Source organism: Vulpes vulpes, chromosome 3 (assembly GCF_048418805.1).
Source record: "Vulpes vulpes isolate BD-2025 chromosome 3, VulVul3, whole genome shotgun sequence".
Classification (NCBI taxonomy): Eukaryota; Metazoa; Chordata; class Mammalia; order Carnivora; family Canidae; genus Vulpes; species Vulpes vulpes.
In genome coordinates, this window is record NC_132782.1 from 129562264 (window position 1) to 129573608 (window position 11345).

At 43.8% G+C, this 11345-nt stretch overlaps 1 long non-coding RNA gene across 1 annotated transcript; it reads left to right on the plus strand.

Annotated features, from left to right (window-relative positions):
• The first annotated feature begins 465 nt into the window (after positions 1–465).
• Positions 466–8425, plus strand: LOC140598368 (uncharacterized). Its single transcript, XR_012000761.1, has 2 exons — positions 466–925; positions 8201–8425. It is a non-coding gene; the product is annotated as an uncharacterized lncRNA (long non-coding RNA).
• Positions 8426–11345: the final 2920 nt, after the last annotated feature.

Genomic DNA, 11345 nt, shown 5'->3' on the forward strand with positions numbered 1-11345 from the left:
GTGGAGATTCACCGCAAGCTGCTGCGCCCGAGGATCAGGGCCCCGCTGGCTTGTCGCCGGCGCCACAACCGCACTGCCCCTAGAGCAAGCCGGGGACACCCGCGGGCCTGCGGTCGCCCAGAGCCGGGGCTGGTAACCGCAGAGACCGGGCAAGCCTGGCCTGGGCCTTTCCGCCGGGGTTAGAGAGGGTTGCCAAGCGACAGCGGGAATTCATCTTTGGGACCATCCCCCTTCCCACCAGCAATGCCACCTCGCTCATCAGGACTATTGTTCTGGACACTTCTTCCGGAAAGGGGATTTATTCGGAGGTGAACCGGGGACACTCCTCTGATGGGAATTGCCACCGGGATGAAAGGACAGCTGTGGGGCGGGAGAGAGGGGAGCTGCAGCTTGGGGCCCCCTGCCCGCTGTCCGTGGGCCGAATTATTCTGGAACAGAGGCAGGGCCACCAAAGGCAGGCTGCACAGGCGGGCCTCTGTCCGTGCTTGGCAGGGAAAGCACAGGACTCTTTTTTTTTTTTTTTTTCTCCTTTTAAGCCTTTCTAAGTCTCAGCCCGTGCTGCCCCCAGGACGGAAGGGGGCTCCTGCGCCTCTCAGGAGTGGGGGTGACAGAGGAGTCAGAGCATCAGCCTAGGACGGCGCGCAGTGGCCTGGGAGCCCGGAACCCGGGAACTGTCCGCAGGGCGCAGGCCTCGCAGAGCTGTCTGGGCCCCTGCAGCTTGGGGAGGGGACGCACCGCGAACTCCTCCAGCCCTCGGCCCAGATTCCCATCGCTTTGGTAGGTCGAAAGCCCCAAGCAGTGAGGCCCTAACAGTCCAATTTTCCCTAAGGCCGAAGGAATGAACGTCTGAAGAAACCGGGATTTCCTCACTGAGTAGCTTCAGATGCTTCTCGAGGCAGAAGACCATGAACGACGGCAGAGTCAGGTGAGCCTGAAGGCAGGCCTGCGACTATTTGCTTTTAGGAATAGGAACAGTCACGGGCCTCCCCCCATCCTCAGCCGGACCCCAGCTGGGGTCCTACGGTTTACCTCAGTTCTGACTTCCTGCATCAGCTCCCTCGGGTGAAGGGTCAGCCTCTTCAGACGTCAGTCCTGAGTCCAGGTTCTGACCTCCTCTTCTGACCAATAGGCTCTAAATCAGAGGCCACCACGACTCTCTTCTTGGGTTCAATCCATTTGCTAGAGTAGTTCACAGAACTCAGGAGAAGGGTTTAGTTACAATCTAATGGTTTATTATAAAAAGACAGGATAAAGATGAACACCCAGAAGGAAGACACGGGAAGGACAAGGTATGTGGGAAGGTGCGAGGAGAGCTTCCATGCCCTCTCTGAGCTCACCACACACCCAACACCTCCACCTCTTCGCCAACCTGGAAGCTCTCCAAACTCTGTACTTTGGGGATGTTTATAGGAGCTTCATCATGTAGGCCTGATCAGTCATTAACTGTATTTCCAGCCCTCCTCCTCTGTGGAGAATGGGGTGGAGGTGGGATGTGGGGCTGAAACTCCCAAGTTCCAATCATGATGTGGTCCTTCCAGTGACCAGCTCCCACCTGGGGCCCACTTAGAGTCACCTCATTAGACTGAAAGGACGCCCCTATTACTGAGGAAATTCCATAAAATGTAGGTGCTCTATGTCAATCAGAACCCAGGTCAAAGACCAAATATTTGAACAAAAGGTACTTCCTGTCTTCTTATCACTTAGGAAGAAATTACAAGGGTTTTAGTAGGAGCTCTGTGCCATGAACTCATGGCAGAGACCAACATATAATTTTTTTTCTATTATCTCACACCATGCTTCTGGCAAACTGGCTGTAAATCAGTTTCCCACAGCCCTCTCCTTGGGTTCAATCATTTGCTAGAGCTCCCAGAACTCAGGAAAACATTTTACTTACGATTTTGCCAATCTATTGTACAAGGCTAGAACTCAGGAAAGCCAGATGGAAGAGATGCACAGGTCGAAGTGTGTGGGAAAGGGCTCGGAGTTTCCATGCTCTCTCCCAGCGCACCACCCTCCTAGCACCTCCGGATGTTCACCCACAGAAGCTCTCCAAACCATGTCTTCTGAGATTATTGTGGAGGCTTCCTTCCCTAGGCATGATTGATTAAATCATTAGCCATCGGTGATTAATTCAACCTCCATTCCGCACCCCTTCCCACAAGTGGGAGGGGAGAGACTTGAAGTTTTAACCCTCTAATCATGAATGAGCCTCTTGGCAACCAGCCCCCATCCAGTGGTGACCTGGGGGCTTTCCAAAAGTCATTCTATTAACATAAACTCAGAAGTGGTTAATGGGTTTGTTATGAATAACAGAAGAGATGTATTTATCACATTTGTCGCTCTGAAGCTATTTACAAGAACTGAGGACAAAAGCCAAATATTTTAAGGGAAGTTGCCTCTCCTGCTCTAATCAGTTAGGCAATACAGAAGATTTGGGAACTGTGAGCCAGAAAGTGCAGGTGAAGACCAAAATATAAATTTCTTATTATAAATCACAGTATCGCATGCCTCTTAGCAAAAGAGAGAGATGAGGCCATTGTAGTGGACCATCACTGTTGGAGGGACTGAGAGTCCCTGATGCCACAGGGACCGTCCTGCATGGGGAAGAGGCAGCGGCGTGGCACGCAAGCTGGTTCAAGAGAGGAGCTTGCCTCTGCCTGGCGAAGCTCAATAACCAGAAGGTCCACCACTTTGAACAGCCAACTCTTTCTGAAGCCTAAGGGCCTTTCATTTAGAGGTTGTATTATTTTATGATTGTCTTATTGTTTCTGTTGTCTTAAATAATCAGTAACAACTTTCAAACCTAATTGTCAAAAAAAAAAAAAATACTTTTCAAACCTTTCATAGTTCACAGTACATTAGGAGATACCACAGCCCTGTGATTTTTCCAGAGCAAGAATTCTTCATCTGTTTTGCAGATTTGGAAATGGAGGCTCAGAGAGACCAGAGGGGGCAGAAAAAAATGTTTTCCTAACTCTCTCAGGGTCCCTGGCGAGGTCTGAACATTAAACTGGCAGAGACAGATGCACAGGAGCAAAGCATACAGCTCTATTTAATGTAAGTTTGGTGTGACATGGGGGCCTCCACATGGCAATGAGAACCTGAAGAAACTGTTCCAGCCGAGAGCTTTCTTTCTCTGCTAGGTTTGATGAAGAGCAGACAATCGTGGAGAGAAATATGATAAGACAAAGGATAAGTGTGGCAAATTGGGGGAAACGTAGCAAGGCCTGTTTGTCCGGGTTTTTCTTGGTGTCCCTCCATCTTGAGGATAAGGATGTTCCTTTCCTCTGGGTGTAGGGACGGCACGTCTCCCACGAGGGTTTTCATGACCTGCTTCAGAGGAGAAAAGCAGAGGAAAGTCACAGAGACCTTCCCACATCTGCTTAAACTACTCAATACTCCTTCAGCTTAAACTACTCAATGTGCCCTGGCATATGTTATTGTATCTGGTACCAAAAGGTATTGTATTGGGGCGTGGCATGTACTGAACCCCAACTATCTCATATCTAGTGCAGAGTAGAATTAGTATTTGAATCTGGATTTAAAGTCCAGGGCTATGCAACTGAATTCTCCTATCTCTATTACACACAGTGTCTAATAGCACATTACAGAAGCTGAAGCTAAAGGTAAAGCAGATAACAGTTGTATTAAAATATAGAAGGAAGGATTACCTGTTTGGGCTGCTAACCCATCATTAAATGAGGCCAGAGAGAGACTGGCATCAAGCCGCTTCTTACCTCCTATACTTCGGAACATGAGATCTGACATATGAAGAATCTGTACCACAGGCATCTGTTTAAGAATTTAAGATTATACACAAATTCCTTCTTGTCAAAATATAGTTGTTGGGTTTTTTTTTTTGAAGGGATTTTGAAAAGGCATTCTTTAAAGCTTTACTAAGTTTCTTGGATGTTTATGAGTGTCTCAAATTATGTTTCAGGAACTTTCAACATCAGTAAAAAAAAAACACAGGGGGATTCATTTTTTTCTTTAAACATAATTTTTTTTGAGACAGAGAAAGAGCACGTGTGAGCAGGGAGGGCAGGGAGAGGAAAAGTGGGAGGAGGAGAGAGTAACTCTTAAGCACACTTCATGCATGGAGCTTGATGATGGAGCTCAGTCTCATGACCCTGAGATCATGACCTGAGCCAAAATCAAGAGTTAGATGCTTAACCAACTGAGCCACCCAAGCTTAAACATAATTTTCAACCAAGAAAAAAATATACAGCTAACTTCCTTTTTCACGTTTTTTAAAGACTCAAGCATTTTAGAACTGCCTTAAGATTTCCTTCTGATGAACTCAAGATATGTCCAGATTCCCACATCATTACTGGCAGAAAACAATTTTTAAGCCAATATTGTTCTTTCATTGAACACACATCAAAGTCAGTGAATGTATTTGCTTTTTGTGCTTGCTTATTAAAAATCAGGGGACAACACTGATCATCAACCAATCAGTAAAAAAAAAAAAAAAAAACAAAGAACAAACAGAGCACTTTGAAAACCACTAGCATTTCAGTGCTCAAAAGGCCTCTTTGTGACCTGCTTCCCAGCATCCTCACATCTGAGCTACTCTGGCTGCTCTCCAAAATTAGGCGACTCTGAGAAACCTCACGTGGCTAAGTAGAGTACACAAAAGCCACACTAGCTGATAATCACCTCTGCAATCTCACCATAAAATAATCTGCATCTTTCTGAAATCTTTGCGAACTAAAGAAAGGGTTTAGCTGACAGCTCACAGGAGTCCAGCAAAAGTAACTTCAAAAGTTCATAATTACTTGCCTGTCAACAGTGTCCAAGATCCCTGATACAGAAATCTGCAAACCGTTAGGTCTCCAGAAATCACAAACCCCTGGCTGTGATTACCAGGGACACCCTTGTGGAAGGTTTTGAAAAGTCTGGGAGGGCTTTTTCCAGATGGAGGTTTTACATACAGAAAAGGCCAAAGCCTAAGTGAGGGGTATCAGACTGAAATTAGAAAAGATTTTGGCAGGGCACCTGGGTGGCTCAGTGGTTGAGCATCTCCCTTTGGCTCAGGTCGCGATCCCAAAGATCGAGTCCCACATCAGGCTCCCTGCAGGGAGCCTGCTTCTCCCTCTGCCTGTGTCGCTGCCTCTCTCTCTCTCTCTCTCTCTCTCTCTGTGTGTGTGTGTGTGTGTCTCCCATGAATAAATAAATAATGTCTTTAAAAAGAAAGAAAGAAAGAAAGAAGAAAGAAGAAAAGAAAGAAAGAAAGATTGATTTTGGCCAAGGGATTGAGACCCACTTGCTCTCCATAAATCATTTTTAAAAGCTTTTTAATGAAATGAAATAAACAGAAAGGGGACATTCTATTAGCGTAGAGGCTAACGAATTTTCACAAAGAACACAGCTGTGCGACCAGCACTCAGAACTATAACAACAACAACTACAAAAACCCAGAGTATCACCAGCAGCCCCAGAAGACCCTCCAAGACCTCCTTCCCCAGAGGGAGACTACCTGATTGGTTTGCCTGTTTCTGTGGTTTATATAAGGGAAAATAAACAGCGTACACCCTGTGTGCCTGGCTTCTTTCACTTGACACCATGTTTATGGGAGGTCCCCATACTGTGGTAGGGGCAGCAGGAGGCTCCTTCTTTTTTTTTTTTTTTTTTTTTTTTTAAGATCTACTTATTTATTCATGAGAGACACACAGAGAGGCAGAGACACAGGTAGAGGGAGAAGCAGGCTCCATGCAGGGAGCCCGACGTGGGACTCGATCCCAGGACCCCAGGATCACGCCCTGGGCCGAAGGCAGACTCTCACCCCTGAGCCACCCAGGTGCCCCAGCAGGCAGCTCCTTCTAACCCACAGTGATGCATCCCACTGTGCTGACTGCGACTCAGATTAATCATTCTATTTCTGGTGAGCATTTGGTCCATACCCTGCGAGTCAAAGGTTATTGTCTGGCTTAGGAAGTTTTTAGAAAACGATGCCATGCTGGAGTGAGATACTCCAGGGATTTTGTGCCAGCACAGAGAAAGAAAAGAGGGGACCATTTCGTTTGCTTAGACATCGGCTTTGTTCTGCAATGCTTTCATTGCCCCCATCCCCTGGCTCAGGAAAAATCGTGAGTGTTACTGTTAACAGAAAGGTTAAGATTCGGAGTCCCAGAAATCGAGGGAGAGCCTTGGGTCTGCAGGGAGTGGACACAAGTTGTACCTGTATGTCAACTTCAGAGAAGCCTCTGGTCACTGTAAAAATCCTCCGTAAATATCTCAGAACAGGTAGGATAACTCAGTCAACCCAGATTATTGTGATTTCAGTCTCTGGCATCTCAGCAAGTGTGGGTATCGGGCCATTTTTATCCTAGAAGTTCTCAAGAAAAAATGAGATTAAGAGCTGTGTATTTGATCCAAGGAGGCTTAAGTCAGGCCCTGGCAGATTAGCCTTCCAGTTTTTAAGTCTTCTGACCAAAACCCTTCTCTAGCATGTAGCTCAGATTTTAATCCCATCTCCAAAATTTCAATTACCCTGCTTAAGACTTCTTCGGGGGTTCTAAAATACTAACTTCTCTCTAGGTTTCCAATAATTCAAGGCAAAGCTAGGTATTTTCAGGCCGTCTCTCTTCATCTGGGTGCAATGGTTTAAAATGCACTAGTCTCCCCTCCCCTGCGGTTTCAGTTACCTGTGGTCTGGAACTAGATAATCCACCCGATGTATCGTCAGATCAGTAGTAGCCTAACACTGCGTTACAAGACCGACGTCATTCACCTCGCTTCATCTCCTCAGATAGGCATTTTATCATCTCTCATTATCTCAAGAAGAAGACGGTGAATGCAATGCAATAAGGTATTTTGAGAGCGAGGGAGACCACATTCACATAACTTTTATTACGGTTATATTATAATTGTTCTATTTTACTATTACTTTTCATTGTTAATCTCTTACTGTGCCTAATATATAAATTAAGCCTTATCATAGGTATGTACATACAGGAAGAAACATAGTCTATATATGGGGTTCAGTGCTATCACTATCTGGGCTTTCAGGCATCCACTGGGGGGTCTTGGAACATATCCCCCATAGATAAGGGAGACAACTGTATTCCTAAATACTTTAGAGAGAAGACTCTTAAAATTTGACTCTCTGATCATCAGTATATAAATTCAAAGTGCCTTTGTGATCTAAAGATAATAAGAGTCCTTGTTTGAAGGAGGAAGGCTGGGAAAATACAAGGAAGTCAAGTGTTTAGATTCACTAGTTTGGAAAGACTTTTAAAATATTTATATCAGTATTGAGAACTTATTTATGTTTATTTCTTGGGAAGACTTTGAAGAAATTACATGTAAATCCTCAAGGATTTTAAGCATCATTTCATAAAGAAAATGCTACTGTTTATAAACACAAATGTGTTTATAAACACAAATGTATGAGATTAGAATGATTATTTTTAAAAAGAATTATGACTTTTAATTGTATTTTTCCCTGACCTTCTTTGACTGCATCCAACTTTTGAATTGTTTTTTTTTCCAAACTTTGTAAGCCTTCCAATCATGAGAGATTCTGGTATGAGACTTTCTAAAAGGCCATCTAAAAGACAAATTAATGACTTCTTGGGTTGCTCAAGTACTCATGCTTCATAAGCATCCAAGTCTCCTGATTATGTTCAAGTACAAAGGCTTAAAGTACATAAAAGTGACAATAATATTTTAAATCATTATAAAAATAGTCATAATATTACAAATAATTACAAAAACATAATAATAATAATAATAATAATAGGGTGTGTATATCATGAAAAAATAAAATAGGAAGTTCTTCCTGCCCATAACTGTCAGTTCTTCACACTAACATTTTCTGTGTTTTTAACTTTTGTGCCAGCCACTGTGTACTTTTATGCCTTTTAAGAATTGATCTTCACAATGACTCTGTGAGGTGGATAATAGTATCATCCCCATTTTACAGATGAGAAAACTGGGCTTCAAGAGGTTAACATTTTGCCAAAGTTACAAGATTGTGAGTGACAGAGGCCTCCACCATCTTGTTATCTGCTGCCTCCCTCGTACCTACAAGCTGTCCATGTAAGGCTGACACCAAGGCAGTTAGCCTGAACATCAGGCTCTGGAGGGACAAAGGCTTAACTCCAAAGTTGAGGACGATTTCCACTGAATTTGTTGAAAATGATGCAATCTTGTTCTCCAATGATTTAAGGGTCTTGATTTTGTCTCTTTCTTTCAGGTAACATGAAGAAACTTCCATTTGGAGAACAAGGACTATTATGTCCATCAGATGTCTATTCTCTGCTGTCTGATGCTAGGAATAGAGAAGTTAACAAAATGTGGCTCCCACATCAGAACACATTAACATGGGACTACTGCATCTGTGCCACTGGGCAAATGAGGGTCGTGCCCCTTGACTCTGCTTTTGTTCTGAATCTCTTTAGGATTAAAAACCTACAATGGACCCCTCTTTGTCTAAACTGCTAAAGTGAGTTCTTTCTTACCGTATGTGATGTATTCATGAATAACACCAAAAGACAACATGAGAATGCAAATATTTGGTTCCTTTAAAGATTCATTTCCAAGTTTTTCCTCCCAAACATGCACTCCATGTATGTATCTCTCTCCTCCCATCTTCCCAACAAGAGCAGCCTTGTGCTAAAATCAACATTAAATATTCCTCCTAAGGATTCTTCCTTAGGCAGAATATATACTTCACTCTCGGTGAAGAATTCTAGAAGATGAGAGCCAAGATGGTACAACTAACTATGTAGAGCACCTGATCTGGCCCTTTTTTTTTTTTTAAGATTTATTTATGTATTTATTTATGAGAGACACAGAGAGAGAGGCAGAGACACAGGCAGAGGGAGAAGCAGGCTCCATGCAGGGGGGCTGATGCGGGACTTGATCCCGGGACCCCAGGATCACGCCCTGATGGAAAGCTGACATTCAACTACTGAGTCACCCAGGCATCCCTGTCCTTTCTTTAAAAAATGGAATAACTAAGACTCTGAGAAGCTAAGTGGCCTGTCGATGGTCAGAGAGAAATAAACAACAAACCCAAGACTTAAATTCAGGCCATTTCCCCCCTACAGCCTTGTAGTGCATGCCAAGTCCAGTCCTTTGGCCACAGAAGTCTCTGATAGGAGCTCCGGCCCATCACTTTGCACAGTGCTCAGGACAGAGCAGATTCTTGGTAAAAAGCTGGTTAAGTAAATACGCGTTAAGAGGACTCAGCTTCTGGTCTACCCCTCGTTACCTCCCTGCTAGCCCTGTCTGGCACTGCACCTTCCCTTCCTTCCTGAACAACATTGGCCAACAATACTTATGCCACTCTCGCCTGAGCAGCAAGAGCAGGACAGCATCTCTGGAAACACATATATTACCCAGGCAGAGAGGGACCACTCACAACTGTTTGGTCATTACATTAACCGGGATATATTTTACTAATGGACCCCTAGATGTGCTGTCTAGAGGCTGAAGTAAGGATGTTTTAGTCATAGGGGTTGGTGACAAATCCAGAGCTTAGAGGGTAGAGATAAATGAAAGAAAACAAAGGCTAGAGAAAATCAGTGAGTTAACTGACTTGCTCAAGGTCACACAACTAGTTGGTGCCAGAGTGGGGATTTGGACTCTGGCATTGAGATTACTCTGGAAGCTCCACTCAGTGCTGCTCTCCCAATAGACCAGAACCCACTGTGCCCAGTTTGAGAGGCAATACAGAGGAGTAAAGATGGTGCACAAGCATAAAGGACAAGGGACAAAAGAGGATACATATCATCAATAGAAATGTTTATAGAGAACCTACTTATTGTGTGTTAGGCATTTGTTATAGACTGAATGGTGCACCCCTCCCCCCTGCCCCGTAATCATTCATATGTTGAAACACTGATCCCTAGTGTAATTGTATTTGGACATGGGGCCTTGCAGGGCTAATTAATATTAAATGGAGTCACAAGTATAAGCCCCTAATCCAATAGGGCTAGTGTCCTTTTAAGTAGGAGAAGATGCAACAGGAACATGTGTGAACAGAGGAAAAGCCATAGGATAACACAAGAAGGTAGCCATCTGCAAGCCGAAAAGAGACTTCAGGAGAAACCAAACATGTTGGCATGTTGATCTTGAACTTCAAACTTCCAGAACTGTGAGAAAATAAATTTCTATTATTTAAGCCACCTAGTATTTTGCTATGGCAGGGCAACCTAACACAACCAACATGGCCAAAGTGAAGGAGCTGCTGAAGACTACCTCAGTCTCATTCTGTTCCAAGCTTACCCGGGCCCAGGCGGAAGATGGGAACTAAAACAGTTGAACCTTAACTGGGTATTTTCAAGTTAAGCAGGTCCATGCTAAAACAAAAAGTAAGAAGACATAAATAATGGTGAAAGCTGTAGACAGCCATGAACAGTTTATCTTTTCTCTGTGGCTTATCTATTTGTATATCTTTTAATTGCCTTGTTCCCTTGGTAGTTTTATAATAACAAACATTTGTCTCAGAAAACTCATTTCCTGAAAATTCAGAATAAATCTAAACTATTTGAGACTTTAGGTGATCAATGTTTAGAAAAATAATAGTTTATGTCAAGGAAAGAATAAAATTCCATTGAAAGAATCTGTGGAGGGACATTAGCAAAAGTAGCAGAGAATGGACCTCAGAAAATCTCCATAAAAGCAGTGAGAACACTTGCAAAAATTGTCAGAATCAACTTTTTCAGAACTCTGGAAATTAAGCAAAGGTTTATGGCAATCGGAGAAGAGTTTATTCAAGAAGAAAAGCTCAATCTCAGGAAGACCAGCAAGCTTTGTGACATTTTCACTTGCTCTATCTCCATTTCTCCTCCCCAACCCCAAAGCAGACTTGATAACCAATGCCCCTTCAAGCACAGCAAAATCAGCAGCATAGTAACCACTGGAGGGAGCAGAATGGATCTGGAGTTCCTTCAAAGCTCTGTTCTCAGAGAATTGTCATTATTTGATCCATCCGGTGGTTCTTAAAAGACCCTGCTCACAAAGCTGTCTTTACTTGGATTGACTTGAAGCTTACCTCCTATGAAGAGCCTTTTCCTAGAACCATAACTTGAAACATTACAGCTGCCTTGGGTGGCAGATAACAGCTGGGTCAAACAACAGGCTAACCAAAAAGCTTAAAAGAAAAAGGTGAGGAATGAGACATCTATAGGGAGCTTTGAAAAGCTTTCATATATTCCTGGGAATCTAGAAGGCTTCATGCATGCCCGGGGTCATGAACATGCTCGCAAAAGACCTGAGAAGGGCCTAAATTCTCACCTCTAGCTGACCTTGAGACTCTGCACAAGCAGGAAGTGAAGGCTGAGAGTTGGAAACTGCTGGGGTGCATGAGTGGCTCTGTCAGTTAAGTGTCTGGC